The 23,087-nt window shown below is 41.3% G+C and overlaps 1 protein-coding gene across 2 annotated transcripts in view; it reads right to left on the reverse strand.

Annotated features, from left to right (window-relative positions):
• The window catches only part of LOC126262807 (cytochrome P450 6k1-like), a 100,714-nt gene extending 97,137 nt beyond the window's left edge, over positions 1-3,577 (reverse strand). Inside the window, exon 1 of one of the 2 annotated variants that reach the window (XM_049959648.1) lies at positions 3,450-3,577. The gene's annotated coding sequence lies outside the window, so the exon portion shown is untranslated. Of the gene's footprint in view, positions 1-3,107; positions 3,127-3,449 lie in introns of those variants that run through there. The other variant, XM_049959647.1, reaches the window with a different exon arrangement.
• Positions 3,578-23,087: the final 19,510 nt, after the last annotated feature.

Raw genomic sequence — 23,087 nt, forward strand, 5'->3', positions numbered from 1 at the left:
TGTGACGACCATAACTGGAACATCACTATGGAGGTCCGCTGACAACGTCCTCTGCGTGGTCACAACACACGTCGCCATTAACTTTCCTTTCATCAAAGTTAAAAATTATGTCTTTTCAAATTTGATTTGTAACTTTGACAGTGTTTGTAACTCTGATAGTGTTTTCATGATATGAAGGCTTAAACCGCTAAAACTATGTGGAACGCTAAACTGCTCGTGTGTTCTTGCAGTAGTGCTCTACTAGGAAGAGTGCATCCCTGACAAAACATAACGCTTCATAAGATACTATCTCAGTATGCAGCGTTGCCTTTGAATATACACTACTGGCCATTAAAATTGCTACACCAAGAAGAAATGCAGATGATAAACGGGTATTCATTGGACAAATATATTATACTAGAACTGACATGTGATTACATTTTCACACAATTTAGGTGCATAGATCCTGAGAAATCAGTACCCACAACAACCATCTCAGGCCGTAATAACGGCCTTGATACGCCTGGGCATTGAGTCAAACAGAGCTTGGATGGCGTGTACAGGTACAGCTGCCCATATAGCTTCGACACAATACCACAGTTCATCAAGAGTAGTGACTGGCGTATTGTAACGAGCCAGCTGCTCGGCCACCATTGACCAGACGTTTTCAATTGGTGAGAGATCTGGAGAATGTGCTGGCCAGGGCAGCAATCGAACATTTTCTGTGTCCAGAAAGGCCCGTTCAGGATCTGCAACATGCGGTCGTGCATTATCCTGCTGAAATGTAGGGTTTCACAGGGATAGAATGAAGAGTAGAGCCACGGGTCGTAACACATATGAAACGTAACGTCCACTGTTCAAAGTGCCGTCAGTGCGAACAAGAGGTGACCGAGACATGTAATCAATGGCACCTCACACCATCACGCCGGGTGATACGCCAGTATGGCAATGACGAATACACACCGCGATGTCGCCAAACACGGATGCGACCATCATGATGCAGTAAACAGAACCTGGATTCATCCGAAAAAATGACGTTTTGCCATTCGTGCACCCAGGTTCGTCGTTGAGTACACCATCGCAGGCACTCCTGTCTGTGATGCAGCGTCAAGGGTTACCGCAGCCATGGTCTCCGAGCTGATAGTCCACGCTGCTGCACACATCGTCGAACTGTTCGTGCCGATGGTTGTTATCTTGCAAACGTCCCCATCTGTTGACTCAGGGATCGAGACGTGGCTGCACGATCCGTTACAGCCATGCAGATAAGATGTCTGTCATCTCGACTGCTAGTGATACGAGGTCGTTGGGATCCAGCACGGCGTTCCGTATTACCCTCCTGAACCCACCGATTCCATATTCTGCTAACAGTCATTGGATCTCGACCAACGCGAGCAGCAATGTCGCGATATGATAAACCGCAACTGCGGTAGGCTGCAATCCGACCTTTATCAAAGTCGGAAACGTGATGGTACGCATTTCTCCTCCTTACACGAGGTATCACAACAACGTTTCACCAGGCAACGCCGGTAAACTGCTGTTTGTGTATGAGAAATCTGTTGGAAACTTTCCTCATGTGAGCACGTTGCAGGTGTCGCCACTGGCGCCAACCTTGTGTGAATGTTCTGCAAAGCTAATCATTTGCTTGTCACAGCATCTTCTTCCTGTAGGATACATTTAGCGTCTGTAGAACGTCATGTTCGTGGTGTAGCCATTTTAGTGGCCAGTAGTGTACATATGTACATTCATTTTTATAATATGAATAGACACAATGTAAAGTTGCAATATCTTCAGATAACCATTTAGTCCTTACGTAAGCACTTGTTGACGGTCACAAAAGAACCGTCAACTACTTTTTGTAAATGTTCTATTTTAATTAATACAGCGTTACACCCACAGGGGCGAGCTTATAAATCTCTAGTTCTTTTAGTTCTTTTTCCATAAGTCATATTTCTTGTCCCTAACGAGTGTTATCGCATTTGAAGCATTGTTTTCGTTGTTAGTATTTTCTCTACTTGTAGTCCTTCATTATTCGATAAGTATTTACCTGTAAAATCTCTTCCCATTTTTATGGATCATCGTTATTATGCCCTGATTCTTCTCGTTATTGGTTTCATTTCTACGTCCTAAATCAACTCTGGAGGATTGGAGAACGAGTAAGTAACGAGTTGGAAGAGCGTCAATCACCTACCTGCGTTTCAGATGAAGAATCCATGGTTCACATCTCAAATCCCTTTATCAATGCCAATCAGCTAAACGTATTGATGACACACACGCATCAACAACCGAATATAAATCGACATGTTTACGAGCAGTTATCCACTTTTGATCAAACGTTTGAGGGGAGAGAAAACAACACTCCTTAGTATGAATTTTTGTTCTAATTTTCATAGGCATTTTTAGAAAGGGAAATGGACAAATGGGGCATCAAACTGACCACTGTAGGGTCTAGATTTGTAAAAAAAATATTTAATTGCTTGAAAGTACTCAGGGTAATTAAACTTAATGATAGATTTGAGGAAAAGTTACACAGTGGGTTTTTATCAAAATTTTAGTAGACAAACGAAGAGTGGGAAATGGACTAGTGGGAGGTTAAATCGACCAGAGTGAGGTCTATTTTCGCGAGAAAGGATTAATAAATTAATTATAGTAAGAAAAATTAATTAGACATTTGTGGGAAAACTGAAATATTTCATAAACAGCTGCTGCTAGCTACATAAAGGGAGTGGCAATAAATGTCAAACCACAATGTAAAATAAAATTTCTTTACTTTCTCTTGATCTATATATATTAATAATAGTGGAACATAGGTCGATTTTTAGATATATTGTGTTTCATACTTTCAGAACCAAAGATGAAAATAAAAGAATGTGACAGAAACTGTCAAATTTTAGGTGGAATGATTTACCTAAAAGTAAGAAACGAGTGAGATTAGAGAAACATTTAATGTGCCATGGAATGACGATCGAAATCATGTGCAAAAAATGAGGTGCCTATTGAGAGCTAAAAGTTCAATGTGCATCTTAAAATCTTAAAATTTTGAAGAATATTTGTCAGATGGAGGCAGTGGTTCAATGATGGTGCTGGTGTCTTGAATTGTAATATACGAGAGATTATGAGTTTCACTATACCGCTGTTGATCGTAGAATTTTTGTTGGCAGGTCACTTGCCTCCATGAGTTGTGTAAGGGGTCGATGAGTGCGCATGGTTTTGATTTAACTTGGCATGTTAAACATTTACATCTATATTCCACAAGCTACCCTACGGTGCGAGGCACTTCTAGTACTTATTTCGTCGGCTCTTATTCTGACAATATCGTGTCTGCTAAGGAGCCGAACTGTAAAACACAAACTCTGCTGTCACTGTTCTGTTTCGTACACTTTCGGATCCACAAAACCGAACCAGACACCCACATCTCAGAGGAACCTTCCTCTTCTGCTCGTTCGTGGCTTATGATGTAGGCATCTACTTACAGTTCCGGCAAACTGAAGACAGACACGATATAGTCGGACAGCGGAGTGCGGGCAAGTAACACGTTACGCGGCCGCTGCTGCCACGAAACTGAGTATAGTTAGGCCTGGGGCAACATGGTGCCCTTGGCGCCGAAGCGCAATTGCGTCTGGCCAGCTCCCCCCACCACTTCGCTGCTCGGAGGCGACTGAAGGCTGCGGTTAGCGGGTAACTGCAGGAGACGTCTCTGCAGCTGACTGGCAGGATTTCTAGGAGGCAAGTGCGACAGCTCACTTTTAATACCACGATTTATTTTCAGATTGTATTATTCGGCGACTGCAGCAACTTTGTTAACTGAATAAGCTGTCTCATTAATGACATTTTACTGGCGTTCTGAACTGATCTGTTCGCAAGTTTACACACATTTTGACTTTTCAATATGTGAAATAACTAGAAAAAATGTTTCTGATAAGGGATAACAAGTACTGAACTATATGAAATAAAACTGTCATAACTTCTGCACTGTTTGCGTTAGGACGTTCAAACTGCACGGTTGGCCGCGGAGCATGATGGGAATTAGTAGGCGCATGCATTATTTGGTTTAGTGACGAAGTCCACTTTCATTTGGATTGGTTCGTCAACAACGAAAACTGGCGCATTTCGGGGACTGAGAATTCGGATTTCGCTGTCGAGAAGTCTGTTCACCCACAACAGGTGACGGTTTGGTGTCCAATGTCCAGTCACGGAATAATTGGTGTGATGTTCCTTGATGGCACGGTGACTACCGAACGGTATGTGAAGGTTTTGGAAGTTCCCGTTATCCAAAGTGACTTTGATTTCAACGAGATGTGGTTCATGCAAGACGGAGCTCGACCCAATCGAAGCAGGAGGGTATTTGATGTCCTGTAGGAGCACTTCGAGCGCCGCATTCTGGCTCTGAGGTACCCAGAGGCCACTGGCTTAGGCCTCGATTGGCCGCCGTATTCTCCGGATCTGAACACATGCGATCCCTTTTGTGGGGCTATATTAAAGGCAAGGTGTACAGCAATAATCGCAAAACCATTACTGAGCCCAAAACAGCCATTCAGGAAGTCATCGGCAGCATCGATCTTTCGACACTTCAGCGGGTCATGCTTCAAATGGTTCAAATGCCTGTAAGCACTATGGAACTTAACATCTGAGAACATCACTCCCCTGGACTTAGAACTACTTAAACCTAACTAACCAAAGGACATCACACACACATCCATGCCCGAGGCAGGATTCGAACCTGAGACAGTAGCAGCCGCGTGGTTCTGGACTGAAGCGCCTAGAACCGCTCGGCCACAGTGGCCGACCGCGGGTCATGAAAAATTTCGTCTGCGCTACATCATCGCCAATGATGGCACGCATATCGAACATGTCATAACCTAAATCCGAATATCTGTAGTGACTTTCACATGTTGAATAAAGTGTGTACACGCCATAGCGTGTAATTAATTTACATTTTTTTTCCATATAGTTCAATAATCGTCACCCAGTGTATGCAAGTTAAAAACTACTAAACCAAAAAGTTGGTCCGACTTTGTATATTTCATACCAGAAAATGAGAAGTTAACACACATGCATCGTAAGAAAAATTTAAATAACACGAACAGCTTGCCTGGGTAGTTCAGTATATTGTTCAAAGAGGGTTCAAATGGCTCTGAGCACCATGGAACTTAACTTCTGAGGTCATCAGTCCCCAAGAACTTAGAACTACTTAAACCTAACTAACCTAAGGATATCACACACATCCATGCCCGATGCAGGATTCGAACCTGCGACCGTAGCAGTCGCGCGGCTCCAGACTGCAGCGCCTAGAACCGCTCGGCCACTTCGACCGGCTCAGTATATTGTTCTCCAAGTAATATGGTGCATTTGTTTGTGTGTGTGTGTGTGTGTGTTTTGGGTGCAGGGATGGTTGGAGAAGGGAAGTTCATCATCTTCAGAAATGTTTGATGAAGCATACCGTCTCACAACAGCACCTGTAATGCTCGTTTATTTGTTCTATATATTCTATCTTCCCCTGTAATTATTACACTCTATACATGCATCTAGTACCAGGTAATAACTCATATTCTGTCATCATATGCCATATTTTCAGTACTGTTATGTAAAACTATATCTAAAACGATTAGGTCTTCTTTTCCATTTTACTACTGAAGTCATATAAATTCCGGAACTGAGAATGTAGATCCAGGAGCTAGATGGTATGCTGTACGTCTAAAAGCTCATGATGGCTATATACTCCCTGGGAAAAGAAAATTGTCTGTAAAGAGAGGGAAGAATGAAAGGAAACGTAATGTGGTGAGAGGTTATATGGTTTTATTTAAGTGATTAGAAAGTCGCTTTAAATGAACAACGAATTTGGCAGTAAGAACAGACTGCTCGTCACTTTCCGATGAGATGCTACGTATTCTTGGTCTGGAATGAATGCAATGACTCAGTTGGGGAGAGTGCCACATAGCCATTTTGTCCTCTCCTGGGGTTAAGATTGCCCCCAACTTTTGTAAGTGGCCCTCTGCATATTGACACTGGGATGGAGATACGTTAGAGTTGGTCTCTTACATGATGTGTGAGGCTTGAACGGGGGATATTACTGACCAAGGCAGTACCGTAACATTATTGAGGCAATTCATAAAAGCAAGTAACATTAGAGTTTAAAATCTCGTCGTCAGTGAGGTAAGCCGGCCGGTGTGGCGCTGCAGTCTGGAACCGCGCGAGCGCTACGGTCGCAGGTTCGAATCCTGCCTCGGGCATGGATGTGTGTGATGTCCTTGGGTTAGTTAGGTTTAACTAGTTCTACGTTCTAGGGGACTGATGACCTCAGAAGTTAAGTCCCGTAGTGCTCAGAGCCATTTGAGCCATTTGAACAGTGAAGTAATTAGAGACGGAGCCTAAGCTCATGTTACGAAAGGATGCGAATGGAAATCGGCCGTGCCCTCTTCAAAGGAACCATCTCGGCATTTGCATGGAGCGATTTAAGGAAATCACGGAAAATCTAAATCTCGATGGTCGTATAGGGATATGAACCGTCGTCCTCTCAAATGCGAGCCCAGTGTGGAGACCTCGCTCGGCGCAGTTCATAGAGAAACTTTGTGAAGATAAGCGTTGTCTTGTTGATAGACTGTACCATTGTATTATCTTATGCGAGATAACATGGGGATCAGAATGCCTGTGACTTCCTGCCGTGTCGTTGTAGCTCCAAGTGGTTGTGAGGCAGCGAGGTGAAACCTTCGTCAGACGACGCGTTGATATGTACGAGCAGAATGGCAGCAGAACGACAACAGAATGACAGCTAGCGGCCACGTGGTCGTTTGCTTACGAGCGGTGAGCAGACGGATCTCACCTCATCCCAGTAGATGTGTTGAAATTGACTGGGAAATGGAAAAGCTACATCTACACCCACATACCTACTGCGTAATCCACCGTATGGTGCGTGACGGAGGGTACCTTGTACCACTGCTAGTCATTTCCTTTCCTGTTTCACTCGCAAATAGAGCGAGGGAAAAATCATGTCTATATGCCTCGGTACAAGCCACAATCGGCCATCCGGCTTTAGGTTTCCTGTGTTTTCCCTAAATCGTTCCAGGCATACGTCAGGATGGTTCCTCTGAAAGGACACGGCCGATTCCCTTCCCCATCCTTGACAAAATCCAAGCTTGTGCTCCGTCTCTAATGACTTCGATGTCGGCGGTACGTTAGACGCAACCTTCCTTCCTTTCCTTTCCGAGTCCCAATCTCTCTTACCTCATCATCGTGGTCCTTACGTAAAATGTACATCTGTTGGTGTAGAACTGTTCTGCAGTCAGCTTCAAATGCCGGTTCTCTAATCTATCTCAATATTGCTCCTTGAAAAGAATGTCGCATTCTCTCCAGCGATTCCCATTTGAGTACCCGTATCATCTCCGTAATACTTGCATGCTGTTCGAAGCTACCGGTAACAAATCTAGCAACCCGCCTCTGAACTGCTTCGACGTCTTCCATTAATCCAACCTAGCGGTGTTCCCCAACACTTGAGCAGAACTCCAGAATGGGTGACACTAGTGTTCTACAGGTGGTCTCCTTTACAGATGAACCACACTCCTAAAATTCATCAACAAACAGCAGCAGATTAACTTCTCATGGTTGGGATTCACAGTCATATAATATTTCTTAAAAGACATCATAGTCGCCGCTGACTGTATAAAATATTTTTTTAATAATATTTCAATTTCGGCCTTATGGCCATTTTCAAGTAAACCGCAAAAGTTACCTAAACACAAAAATACAAAAGTGAAGTGCAGGGTGTATATACATAATTAAGCAAACATTTCATTAAGAAAGTAGCTCAATTACAAAAAATTGGAGATAAATGTACATTACTTACATTCTGTGACAATATAAAACTATCTGACATGAGTACATGTCGTCTTTTTTTCCCCAAAGGATGGGGCCCCTCCACGCCCACACCAACGTGGTGACCAAACCAAAAGTTCTACTGTCACCTCCGTAAACATGTTAGTTTTTGAATCAGGCGTCACAGGATGCGGGCTGTGATGTTGTCCATGCGTCTGGGTAAGATTACTCATTAACATGGTCCATCAGGAGATAGAAGTGGTCGAAAACGGTTGAAGGGTAGCGGTTGTAAGGGCAGAGGAAAAAAAGTGCCAAGGCAAGAGCCAAGGGAAAAAAACCTCTGCGACAGTAGGACGGGTAGTAAGGGCAGTAGCGGCTTGCTATCTGCGACAGTGTATGCAAGGTGTGGTTATGTTAGTTCGAGGTATCGTGCATCGTTACCTTCGTCGTTGTTGGAGCTTGTTGCGGCACTTGCTGCAGTTGCTGCGTCCCTGCAACAGTTCAAGGTCGTTGTGGATTAGTGGGCGATCGGTCATAGATCGGCTCACAGACGGTGTAGGGGGTGTGTGTGGCTGGTTTGCCTGCTGTGTACAGTACGGTTTCCCTGCGGTTGCCTGTTTTTCGGCTAGTCGCACATCTGGGTTTCCAGTAATAACTGTGTTGCAGGGGCTCGCCAGTACTGTCGTGTTAGCGTTCTATAGACCATAGATGTTCAGTTCCTAGCCAGTAATGTCTTTGGTCTGTTATGCTTCCATCTATGGTTGTGGTCGTAGTTACCCAGAGAAAGGATAAACGGGTTGAGTACATGTCGTCGTCAAAATGCAGCCTTTTGACTGTGAGAGTCCCACAAGATCCGATGAGTACGACACTTATTACATCGTAATATGTTGTTAAATATGCACTGAACTGTCGATGTTACCATCGTTCTAATAATCTATCACACATAGAAGTTCAGGTACACTGACAACATGTGGAGCTAAGTCAGTTGGCGCGAAAATACATTTACTAAAGATATACTGCCTGTGCACGTAGCAAAGATTTTATACGGTCAACGGCGACTATGATGTCTTTTAAGAATCAGCAGCAGATTGCTGCACCCCCTGTCCGTCAGATCATTTATGTATACGGAGAATAATAACGGTCCTATTACACTTCCATGGGGCACTCCTGACGACACACTTACCTCTGATTAACACTCGTAGTCGAGGACAACATATTGGGCTATATTGCTTAAGAAGTCTTCGAGCCACTGACATATCTGAAAACCTCTTCCATATGATCGTACCTTCGTTAACAGCCTGCTATGGTGCACCTTGTCAAACGCTTTCCGGAAATCTGGGAATATGATTTATACCTGTTGCCCTTCATCCACAATTCGCGGATTATCATGGGATAAAACGGAAAGCAGAGTTTCGCACGAGCGATGCTGATCTGTGGACAGAAGATGTTCCACCTCAGAGAAATTTATTATATTCGAAATCAGAATATGTTCAAGAATTCTACAACAAACCGATGTTAAGGATACTGGTCCGCAATTTTTTGGGTCCGTTCTTTTACCTTTCTGAGATCAGGTGTCATCTGTCTTTTTTTCCAGCCTGCTGGGCAAGAGGTTCGCATAACTGAAAGCTAAGTAAGGAGCCAGTGCCGTAGAGTGCTCTTTGTAAAACCGAATTGGGATTCCACGCGGACCTGGCGAAATATTTATCTTCAACTCTTTCAGTTGTTTATGGCTGTACATATGTCCTGCACACGGGAATCTGTGCGATGGTCAAACGACGATATGTTTGTGCGATTCTCCTGCGTGAACAAATTATTAACTGTGATATTCAAAACTTCGGCTTTCCTCTTGCTATGTTCAGCTGCTACACCAGACTGGTCAGCGAGTGACGGGATAGAAGCCTGCGACCTGGTTAACGATTGCATGTAGGACCAGAATTTTCCGGTGTTCTTGGCAAAACCTTTTGCTCAGCTACGGCAGTGGTACTCCTGCGCTTCGCTCATCGACCTTTTTACAGACTCACGAAACTGTATCAGCTTTCGCCTGTCTTATTTGAGCGTTCTCTTTTGAACGGAGATTGAAACAGCCTTTGTTAAGATCCTTAGACGCCAGGAAGGCGTCTAGCCCAGACGGTATTCCCGTAAGATTTTATGTTGACTATGTTACAAATATAGCACCATTCTTATCCATCTTCTATCAGAGATCATTGGAACCCGGAAAGTTCCATGGGACTGGAAGAAGGCCCAGGTCATAGCAATCTATAAAAAGGATAGAAAATCGGATGCACATAATTACCGGCCAATTTAACTGACATCGATTTGTTGCAGAATCATGGAACATATTTTGTGTTCAGACATAATGATCTTTCTAGACTCTGAGAAGCTCATCTGCAGAAACCAGCACAGTTTTCGGAAACAGTGGTCATGTGAGACACAGCTGGCGCTCTTTGTGCATGATATACAACAGGGTCTAGATACCGGCTCCCAGTTTGATGCCATATGTTGTAAGAGGTATGTGCTGCCTGCGATATGTAAGCTATAAGAGAATCTGAGACCAAAGAGCAGTGTTGGCTGCAGTACGAACTGTGTAGCAGTAGCAGTAAGTTGTTGCTAGCGAGCAGTCGCCTGTCTGCTCTGGTCTGGTGTATCATGTTGGCTGGGCCGGTCGCGGTGCAGCGATGCCGGAGCCTGAGTATTATTGTATAAGAAAGCAATAAGTGTAAAAGAAATAAATTAAACAAACTACAGTGGATTACTATGAAATGGGAATTTCACCTTCGGAATGAACGAAAGAAGATGCAATACCTCGTCATGAAGAGTAAATGGATCAGAATTAACAAGCATTAACAAGAATATACTATACACATCGTATGATAGCAGTCTTAACTAATCTTTTCTTTCAGAATACGAGGCGATTGATGCAGGCTGTCAGACAGAACTAGACATCTTAGTTTTAGTGATGAAATATGCTAGAAATAAGAAACTCTATACTATGAATAGTTATATGAAGTAAATGGTAATATGAATAATGGATAATGAAGTGTCTTTTTGCAGATGATAATGAATGGTGATGAATAGTTATATGAAGAATATGCTAATATGAATAATGAAGTTTTTCTTTGCAGGTGATGATAGTAATGAAGTTATGGTAATATGAATAATAAAGTTTTTCTTTGCAGATGAGAATAATGATGAAGTTTATATATTTACTGTTAGTTAAGAAATGCTATGTAATTATTTAAGTATTTGTTGCAGTTCGTTTTGACAGTACGTCTTATATCGCATGGTATAATGACTGAATGTTTTGGAAAGGACAGCTAGAGTACATACATATTGAGTACACATTTCATTACCTGTTAATTCGATCACATATACTCTACTTGTTTCATAACCTTGCTACAGCTGACTCATGACGAATGACGTTACCTATCCTCATTTGTAGCAATAAGTCAAAAGCGAATATTTTCATGCCCTAGAAATTAATTATCGATCCCAACGCAATGCATTGCTAGCACAAAAAAAAATGTACTACCAGTCCCAAATAATGCTACCAGATTAAGAGAGTTCTGAGTAATACTGAATGATGTTTTCTAACCACAGACCTTGAGTAATAGTTACAGTGTGTTACATTTTAAATATGTCCTATGTCACTTGAATGATGAGTTCTGAGTAATAGTGAATGATATTTTGTAATAATACATACATGCTATGCCAATAATTTCTGTAAATAATATTTTTGTTATACTCTATAAATGCTATGCCAATAACTAACTCTCATTTTGAATGATGACTTCTGATGGTTTGTCACGGGCCAAAGAGTGCCAATAATTATTTTAAATATGTCATATGTCACTTGAATGACGAAAAATGTTTTGTAATATTCAATACTTGCTATATGTTTAGTCACTGTCCAAAGAGTGCCAATAATTATTTTAAATATGTCATATGTCACTTGAATGATGAAAAATGTTTTGTAATATTCAATACTTGCTATACGTTTAGTAACTGACCAATGAGTGCTAATGATTACTATAACTAGGTGAATTATGTTAATACTATGCCATTCGTTAGCTCCTGTTTTGAATGATGACTTCTGATGATTTGTAACTGGCCAATGAGTGCCAATGATTACTGTAACTAGATGAATTATGTAAATGGTATGCCATTAATAATGTATAAAAATGGTTTCTAACTGGCCAATGAGTGCCAATGTTCACTGTAATCAGATGATTTATGAACATTATTCTGTAATACTTCATACATAGTACAGAAATGTTCAGTAACTAGGCGATGAGTGCCAACAATTAGTCAAATCGATTGATAGACTAGTGTAATTCTCAATGATGACTAGCATGAGACTTAATGTTCTTCACCTTCTGACCTAATTACCAGAAATTACTGCAATATACGTTTGTCCTGTCTATCCTTATGATCATGGAGCACTATATTTGGTTTCTGCACTAATTCTACGTTGGTGAATGAGTGTGGTGTTGACACATCATGGCGTCCACCACCTTGAACAATGGAGATGTTATTATGGTTCCACTGTTTGGTGTACCTAATGTACTACCAAAATGATAACATGGAATATTAATACGACGTTTCAGTGTCTTGGCTACACTGATTAATACTTCAGGGAAGAGAACTTCAGACTGTCTCACTTGGTGTTGCGCTTCTGTAGAAAGATATGGACTTTCAGTGCAGCTACATGCAACCTAATGGGCTACAACCATGATGCAATCCTTCCCTTTCCTATCCTAGTTCTAGTAAAATGGTAAAAAAAAATACTACAGTATATGCACTTTACGTCATTTGTTAATATTTTTTGTACTCATTGCGTATACATTTTGTCATTGCTTGATATGTTCTGTACTCAGTGCATGTGCACTATATTTCATTTCATGTTATGCACTTATATATATGTGTATACTCTGTGACTGTAAACTTAGTTAATTAAGAAAAATTGAGTATATATTTTGTGATTTATTGATATGTTCCGTACTCAGTGCATGTGCACTCTATTTCATTTTATGTTCTGTACTTATATATATGTATATACTCTGTGATTGTCAACTTAGTTAATTAAGTAGATTTTACAAAAATTTGTTGCTAATGGCAAGTCCAATTGACTCACCATCGCTGCCAAATTTTTGCCCCCCCCAGTGGAGGGTTATGTAAGAGGTATGTGCTGCCTGCGATATGTAAGCTATAAGAGAATCTGAGACCAAAGAGCAGTGTTGACTGCAGTACGAACTGTGTAGCAGTAGCAGTAAGTTGTTCCTAGCGAGCAGTCGCCTGTCTGCTCTGGTCTGGTGTATCATGTTGGCTGGGCCGGTCGCGCTGCAGCGATGCCGGAGCCTGAGTAATATTGTATAAGGTAAAAAGCAGCCTCGCGTATATCTAGCAATGTTATGTAAAGTCCCATGTAAATCTTTTAAAAATGTCCTAATAATAATCTTGGTGATATAAAGAAATTTCTAAAAAAAACGTTAATTTCAATTTAAAGAATTTACTAATTTCTTCAATCCATAATCATTCCTATTGTTGCAAAAGAAAAATCAGTTGCTTCCTTTCATAAATGACAAATCTATCGGCCAGCATTGCACAGAGCTGAGCCGGAAAATTTTTTATGTAAGAGCAGATATATTCGCCGTTTTTATTGAGGTAAGAATTTTTCCTTTTTTTATTCAGAATGATCTTACAGGGCCATGACGCAGCGCTGCTGTCGTCCAAATTCTACCAGGTTACTGAATTTATTTTTTATTACGAGGTTTAGGAATTTTTCTGTTTCGAGCTTTCATTAAATGGGAAACAAATTTTGTGTGGAGGTTAAATGTGAATGAATTTCTGTAGGGAGGTTATAAATGGGAACCAGTTTTGTTCTGGGCTTACACTGAAATTAGAATCAAATATTATTTGGTTAATGATTTATTTATTTAAAGTTTTTAACTCTTGGAAGCATGGTATTATCAAGCTAGGTATCTGTAGTTTTTGTAACAGCTGGGTTGAAGTTGTAGATCATGAAAACGTCCTTTGTTCTACTCTTGTGTATCTGTAATAAATTAATCAGATATGCTACGACAGACAAAGATCCAATTATACACTCTAAGACAAAAAAGTATGACGCACCACGAAGGAATTATCCGAATGGGGCGGAAATCGGAAGCTGTGATGTACATGTACAGGCGAACAATTTCAGAAATGTTGAAGATTTATTCAAGAGAATGAGCTTCACAAAATGAGCATGTCAGTGACGCTTTCGTCCACCTCTGGCTTTTACTTCAGCAGTTACTGGGCTGTGCGTTGATTGCTAGATTTGTTGGGTGTCCTCTTGACGGATATCGTGCCAGATTCTTTCCAATTGGTGCGTAAGATCGTCAAAATCCCGAGGTAGTTCGACGGCTTCGCATGTAATGCTCCAAATTTTCTCAGTTGGTGAGCCGCCCGGCTACCTTCCTGACCAAGGTACAAAAACAACGACAAGCAGTAAAGACTCTCTCCCTGTGTGGGCAGGTATTATCTTGCGGAAATGGAACCCTAGGATGGCCTGCCATGAAGAGCAACAAAACGGGGCGTAGAATATCGTCGACGTACGGCTGTGCTGTAAGGATGCGGTGGATTACAACCAGAGGGGTCCTACTATGAATGGACATGGTGCCCCCAACCATCACCTAGGCCCTTTGCTGTTCCTTATCTACATAAACGATTTAGGAGACGATCTGAGCAGCCGTCTCAGGCTGTTTGCAAATGACGCTCTCGTTTATCGACTAGTAAATTCTTCAGAAGATCAAAACAAATTGCAAAACGATTTAGAAAAGACATCTGTATGGTGCAAAAATTGGCAGTTGACCATAAATAATGACAAACGTGAGGTCACCCACATGAGTACTAAAAGGAATCCGTTAAACTTCGATTACACGATAAATCAGTCAACTCTAAATGCCGTAAATTCAATAAAATACCCAGGATTTACAATTACGAACAACTTAAATTGGAAGGAACACATAGAAAATGTTGTGAGGAAGGCTAACCAAAGACTGCGTTTTATTGGCAGGATACTTATAAAATGTAACAGATCTACTAAAGAGACTGCCTTCACTATGCTAGTCCGTCCTTTTTCAGAATACTCCTGCGCTTTGTCGGATCCTTACCAGTGGAAATGACGGAACGCAGCGAGAAAGTTCAAAGGAGAGCAGCACGTTTTGTATTATCGCGAAATACGGCGCGAAATATGGGAGAGAGTGTCACCGAAATGATACAGGATTTGGAATCGACGTCATTAAGACAAAGGCGTTTTTCGTTGCAGCGGAATCTTCTCACGAAATTACAATCAACAACATTCTCCTCGGAATGCGAAAACATTTTCTTGACGCCGACCTATATAGGGAAAAACGGTCATCATAATAAAATAAGGGAAATCAAAGCTCGCACGCAAAGATATAGGTGTTCGTTTTCTGAGCGTCCTTTACGAGGTTGGAATAATAATTATTGTAAAGGTGGTTCGATGAACCCTCTGCCAGGTACTTAAACGTGATTTGCAGAGTATGGGCACAAATGGGTGTCGGACCGTATGGAGGACGACAGTTAGGTTGGTATCCCCCCACTGTCCACAGCGTCTCCAGACACGTCTTCGCCGGTCGTTGTAGCCGAGTGGTTCTAGGCGCTTCAGTCCGGAACCGCGCGACCGCTACGGTCGTAGGTTCGAATCCTGCCCCGGGCATGGATGTGTGTGATGTCCTTAGGTTAGTTAGGTTTAAGTATTTCTAAGTTCTAGGGGACTGATGACCTCGGATGTTGAGTCCCATAGTGCTCAGAGCCATCTGAACCATTTGAACATCTCTTCGCTGGTCATTGGGGCTCAATTGGAAGTGGGACTGGAGAGTGATACAATATGTTTGAAGACTGGTATTAACTCTTTGAACTCGTCCAAATGTGTTCAAATATGTGTGAATTCCTAACCTACCAAACTTCTGAGATCAGCGGTCCCTAGACTTACACACTACATTAACTTATGATAATAACAACATACACACGAGAGAGGACTGCAACCTCCAGCGGGAGGGACAGCGAAATCTGTGACATGGACCTGGAATCGCGCGGCCACTCCGCGCGCCTATGAACTCGTATTGAAAGTGTGTTGTTCGAAGAAGCGACATACTGTCGAGTGCGCTCACAAGTAAAATTTTATTTAACCGCAAAGTGGATAGTGGACGTGAACTGTGTCGTGCAAATCGACTGTGGCATAAGAACTAACTGTTTGTCAGAATTGTGGCTATTACTAGAGTTCAGTGGTAGAGGGAGAAAGAAATGGTTCAATTGGCTCTGAGCACCATGGGACTTAACATATTAGGTCATCAGTCCCCTAGAACTTAGAACTACTTAAACCTAACTTACCTAAGGACATCACACACATCCATGCCCGAGGCAGGATTCGAACCTGCGACTGTAGCAGTCTCGCGGTTCCGGACTGAAGCGCCTAGAACCGCACGGCCACCACGACCGGCGGTAGAGGGACAATTTAGGACAGCTTAATCACCTGTGAGGGCATAGTATGTGCTTGTGGCAGTTTTAAATAAACGTATAGCTACCAGTTAAATACACATAATAGTGCGGCTGCTCATTGTGGCCAATATTTTTCGTGCTTCAACAAGGTACTGCATCTACATCCGCCCTGAAGTTTTTCCCTGGCTTATTCAATAAGTTTAAAATACTGTGAATTATCTTTTGAAGTTGATTCTTCATTACCTTAATTTTCAGTGGATTTATTTAAGCTACAAGCGAAACCGCAGCTCTGTTGCCACTGTCTTAGGTAATCAGCGACGGAGCAATCCAGCCGTATACTATAGTAGCTAGGTAGCTGTATGCAACCACAGGCAGGATTGCAACGAACACATTGTAACGTTCTTTTAAAAGGATTTCTTTTTTTGTCAAGGAATATGGAATGCGTAAGAAAGCAAGCGTTGACAGATGTGAAAATTACCTAACTATCAGTTTAATAAGTCTTGGCTGCAAAATACTAACGCGAATTCTTTACAGATGAATGGAAAAACTGGTAGAAGCCGACCTCGGGAAAGATCAGTTTGGATTCCATAGAAATGTTGGAGCACGTGAGGCAATACCTTAGAAGATAGATTAAGGAAAGGCAAACCTACGTTTCTAGCATTTGTAGACTTAGAGAAAGCTTTTGACAATGTTCAATTTTGGTAAACATTTTTGGAATACAGTGATCAATTAATTGTTATATTTAGATTAAAGTTCAGTCTTGATCACGTTATGTCTGTTTTAATGAGTAACCGGTTTCGGTTTTTTCTATAAAACCATCTTCAGACCCATTGGCTCCTTTGGGCTGGTAGGTGGAGCTCCCCTTGCTGCTGTGCAGTCAACTGATGACTGCAGTTGACTGCACAGCAGCAAGGGGAGCTCCACCTACCAGCCCAAAGGAGCCAATGGGTCTGAAGATGGTTTTATAGAAAAAACCGAAACCGGTTACTCATTAAAACAGACATAACGTGATCAAGACTGAACTTTAATCTAAATTTTGACAATGTTGACTAGAATACTCCCTTTCAAATTCTGAAGGTGGCAGGGGTAAAATACAGGGAGCGAAAGGCTATTTATAATTTGTACAGAAACCAGATGGCAGTTGTAAGATTCGAGGGGCATGAAAGGGAAGCGGTGGTTCGGAAGGGAGTGAGACATGGTTGTAGCCTATCCCCGATGTTATTCAATCTGTATATTGAGCAAGCAGTAAAGGAAAAGAAGAAAAATTTGGAGTAGGAATTAAAATCCATGGAGAAGAAATAAAAACTTTGAGGTCCGCCGATAACATTATAATTCTTTTAGAGACAGCAAAGGACCTGGAAGAGCAGTTGAACGGAATCGACAGTGTCTTGAAAGGAGGATATAAGACGAACATCAACAAAAGCAAAACGACGATAGTGGAATGTAGTCGCATTAAATCAGGTGATGCTGAGGGAATTAGATTAGGAAATGAGACACTTAAAGTAGTAAATAAATTTTGTTATTTGAGGAGCAAAATAGCTGACGATGGTCGAAGTAGATATAAAATGTAAATTGGCAATGGCAAGGAAAGCGTTTTTGAAGAAGAGAAATTTGTTAACATCGGGTATAGATTTAAGTGTCAGGAAGTCATTTCTGAAAGTATTTGTATGGAGTGTAGCCATGTATGGAAGTGAAACATGGGCGATAAATAGTTTGGACAAGAAGAGAAAGGAAGCTTTCGAAATGTGGTGCTACAGAAAAATGCTGAAGATTAAATGGGTAGATTACATAACTAATGAGGAGGTATTGAATAGAATTAGGGAGAAGAGAAATTTGAGGCACAACTTGACTAGAAGAACGGATCGGTTGGTAGGACATCTTCTGAGGCATCAATTTAGTATTGGAGGGCAGCGTGAAGGGTAATAATCGTAGAGGGAGACCAAGAGGTGAATACACTAAGCAGATTCAGAAGGATGTAGGTTGCAGTAGTGACTTGGAGATGAAGAAGCTTGCACAGGATAGAGTGGCATGAGGAGCTCCATAAACAACAACAATGTTTGTCTTATGAAAATTTACTGTGTGACGTGTTGTTGAGCCAATGGTGTGCGTAGTCAGTTTTACTGTATTCCAAAAAAATTAAACAACTTAATCTGGAAAACCAATATGCAATTTTCATAATGAATTCAGTCCCTCTGAAATTTACCCAGTCTCGTGAGCACCGACTTCTACGGCCCTGTATTATTAACTGACAAAATTCCCTGTGCAAATAAACAATGAAATAAATTTTCCTTCGCTCTACAGTCGCAACTGATATAATTTTGGTATTCTGTTCTTTCCACAGTAGGCATAGAAAATATTCAGTTTTGGCACAGCGAAGTGCAATGCCGGCTGTAAATTAGCTTAATACAAACAATATCAGTAGAGTGTTTGATAAATGAATAACCTTGCCAATGTTCAGTGAAAAAACTGGATATTGGCTCAGCGCTGTGCCGTAGTGTCCGCACTGAAGCTGTTACAAACATTTATACTTTTCTGATTCTACCACATTAATATTATTCTGATTCTGATAGGAAAATCATTTCTTTTAAAAAATATTCATTGTATTTAAGTCAACACGACATGGAAGAGGATGAGTTACTGATAAGGGGATATCCAAAGACCAAATGCTTCAGCTTGAAAATTGTATTCAAAATAAAGTTTTTCCTTCACAAAATCTGATGTTAAACTTTTTACATTAACTTCAAAATCAGTGAACTTCTTAACTGTTGTACAATTCTCACTTACCATCGTAATTAAAAACACTTGGATTGTTACGTGACAAAAGATCTGACATCGTTTGACAAAATAGATTCTAAAATTTTACTTCTATGTATCAGAATTACAAAACACACAAAATATTACAAATCAGTTATAACTAATCAACCTATTAAATATGATGGAAAATACTTGGTTCCTACATTCAGGGGTCAGCACTGTAAAAATTAGCGAAATCCACATTGCGTTGCTGCATACTTAAAACTAAATATCCACAATTTCATTACCCTACAAATTTGTTCCAGTTGCTTTCCTTTCGAGTTACAGTATCAATTCATTAGTCTTCTCTAATTGCCACAGACAATGGTCAATATTGTTAACGATAAGTATCACTTCAATTCTTGATAATCTTGTAGCCTTACAAATTATGATACACACTTTACACTTTTATAAAAATAACCGCGACCTAACATTAACGGGCTCTGTGTGAGCACAAACAATACCATTCATCACTTCATTTTATAGAAGCTGTATTATGCTGCGTCCATAGACCAACAACTAAATTCTCACAGCTAGCCACTAGCTTTAAGCTTTACATACTACCTACATCAGAGTGCAATGGCAACTGCTACTGCGCTCCGTGCTGCCCTATTTAGAATCGATTCTGCCACTCAGGCAATATCTTTGGTTCAGTGGTGTCAAAAATATGATCTCTTTTACATCTGACAATCGTTTCAGGTCATTTTTTCTTGAATTATATTACAAAATCGGGCTCCACGTATAAGTGGACCCCTCACAACATCTCTGAAGCCACCCAAAACAATAACAAAAATATTCGCATTGACATAGAATTACACAATCTTCGTCATCGTAAAGACTGTAACAGGAAAGTGAATGCTCGACTTCGTTTTAGTGGGAGAGTCTTAGCAAAGTGCAGTTCATCTACAAATACTTTTGAAAATTGGTTCAAGGTTGCGGTAGGCAGCCTAACTGTTGGTTTACACACAGCCAATGTAAGGTCTTTTGCAGTCGGACTTCAGACAATATAGCATTCATTTAAATTCGTGGAACTGATCATTATTCTTCGATGACATATAGGTCACACACACACGCTGAGTGTGAGACGGAAGTCTTTAATGTTCCTTAATTTAATTTTGACGTAGATACAGACATTGATCGTCAATGTAACATATACTCCACCAGTTACTAAATTTGTTATTATTATTATTGTAATTCATTATTCTATGTACATTCATGTTTTATTGTGTGGTATGAGCTTTGAGTGTGTATGTCCGTACTGGAATTGTCAATGAGAAGGGCGCGAGACAGTGCAATAACAAAATTGTTTTGCTTACCTGTGGTTAATGGTATCGACTGATGAACTTGTGGTGGTAGCGACGTTGTATGAATGTTGAGATCAGTAGCAAGGATTACTTGAAAACACTCTCAGTACAATAGAATCGAAGCAGTGCAACAATGAACAGAAATTTACAAAGATATTGTCGAAGACGGTACTGCGAAACATACATTATCATCATCATTATCATCATTCTAAAATTTTCACCATCTTATAACATATGTCTAAATGTAATCCGCCAGTACGAACTGGTTTACTGCAGACTCACCTTCCACTTCGGGACATAAGTGAATATGACCTTCGTTGTACATTTTCCTGTAAGGAATCGCCTCCTGAAGTTTGTCCCCTGTATATTGCTGAGAAAAAGAAGCTCATCTCCGTGAATGCATGCATTCTTCTGGAATGACGTTCATGAAGCTACATCTGCGATTAATGACGGTGAAAACAATGACCAGGGCCTCCATTTCCATATGACTCAAATTAACTTGAACTGGGGTCAAGGTTTCCGATGTGCACGCCGCTGAATACTGAGAATTGTCACGCTACCGACGAGTACCACTGCCCTCCGGTCTGCCCATCGTACATAATTGGAATATGGCTTGTTCACAAGTTTCACGTCACATCCTGCGCGATGCTCCGTAGACTCACACGTAAACCGTGTTGGCGGACATTCCCCAAAAACAAATCCAGGCCTTTTTTGACTCTGTGCTTTGATGCTTGAAGAATATGATTGTATTATGTGTAGGCAAGTTCTCAAAGTTATACCCCATGTAGAGTTGTGTAATTTTGTTCATTTGTATACTGCCGCGTGCCTATTAAGTAGCGTACAGTCACGTGTAACCTTGTTAATGTTTAAATGTTCACAGCTGTATTTTATTTCTGTCCGACAAATTTATTTTGTTCTCCGTGGCTGTCGAATGAACTGACATCATCGTGATAACCAATGGTGCGTCCGAAGTTTCTCGAACGCTGGTAGAGCGAACCATAGAACATTAGTGAGCTACTGCAGAGGTTAACTACGATTAGGATGTTGTGTTCTTAGAGCTCTTGAGAACAACTTCACGTGATCGGGAAACAGAATGCAATATCAGTACAATGAGTTTGGTAAAACATGTATAGCTGTACAAGCACATTAGAAACTTTTATTTCCAAAGTGGTGAGAAGAGCTCAGAAAACCGTTAAACTTTGTCAGTTACCTACCAGGATGTGAAGCTGAAAGAGCTGCTGGTACAATGGATGAAACTCTTTATTGACATAAACGTGTTTTATTGTTGCTTCTCACATTTTTTGCCACTTGTCGGCTTGATTGTTTTCCTTGGGTTCAACTTGTCTTCATTCATTCTTTTGTAGAGGCTTTATACAGAGGAGTACAACAGTGCTCTTTAACGTTCTTCTGTAGTTAATAACTCAACATTTGCCACAAACGCTCAAATAGTATAGCCTCTCTCCCTCTAGCTACAACACAGCACAATCCTGATGTTACCACACTACACACATTACCCTAGCTTAGTCTATGCACTATACTATGTAACAGAGGTAGTTATTACGTAACACTAGCAACAAGAAACAAGTGCGTGGTGCCAACGACACTGGAACTCCCTCAGTGAAAGAGAGAGAGAGAGAGGGGGGGGGGGGGAGAGAGAGAGAGAGAGAGACAGAGAAACAGAGAAACCGATACATGTGGACATCAGTGTGTGTGTGTGTGTGTGTGTGTGTGTGTGTGTGTGTGTGTGTATGAGTATGTGTGTGTGTGTGTCAGTAAGAAGTCAATGATACATTTACCTCATTGACAAATTTCACATTGAACAGCTCTCGCTAGTCATGTGGCATGTTGGCTGGGAGGCTTTGTGGGTAGTTTTGGACGCCTAACTGGAAAGGTTTTCTCTCTCTTTCCTTGCAATGTGTGGGTCTTGTATTGTAAGTGCACATGTTGGACATCGGTGACCAACAAGACCAGGTGGAGTGTAGCCAAGTGCATGTGTTGCTAATGAGGAAAGACGCAGAGAATGAGCCCTGCGCCGAAAGAAAGGCTACTACTCTTCAATAATTAGAAGAAAAGTTTACATCCTATGGAAGAATAATCACGACAGTGCCACATGCCCCTTTCAATGAGCTACTGCGGACAGGTTTAGAGTTGGAATATTCTCAAAAGTCTGGTGATCAGTTGCTGTAGGCCATCTTGTCAGCCAAATGTTAAAGATGGAAAAGCTTCTTCTCCACCGACATCCGAGTCGGCTAATTCAGTGTCGAGTACCGCTCTACCGACGTTCGGTAGTGACGTCAGCTACTGAGCTATGGAACGGCTACAGTAAGAATTATTTATGAAACAAGCATCTGGTCATCTGTGGGAAACACCTTCACTAAACTAACAGAAGCTCACTGCAACAGAAGGTCAGTACTGCCCAAAGGCGTAAGCAAAACATCTGACAATCTAAAATATTCAAGCCATAATGACACACCTAGTAAATTAAGTGATGCAGAGCGAGCCAGGGTGCGTCGAACTGCACGCATACCAGATGTGCAGGCCGATGATCAACCAGTCTCGTTCTTGCTCTTCTCGGAAGTATTCTGGACAGCGTGACATTTCATTTACTATTGCAATGTGGCATCTTTCGGTGTGAACAACTCTCATCACTCCAGAAGTATCGTGATCTCAGCGCTGTTGAGCGTCCGCACAAGATATGGTGGCATA

This window comes from Schistocerca nitens, chromosome 6, assembly GCF_023898315.1.
Source record: "Schistocerca nitens isolate TAMUIC-IGC-003100 chromosome 6, iqSchNite1.1, whole genome shotgun sequence".
In the NCBI taxonomy this organism is placed as follows: domain Eukaryota; kingdom Metazoa; phylum Arthropoda; class Insecta; order Orthoptera; family Acrididae; genus Schistocerca; species Schistocerca nitens.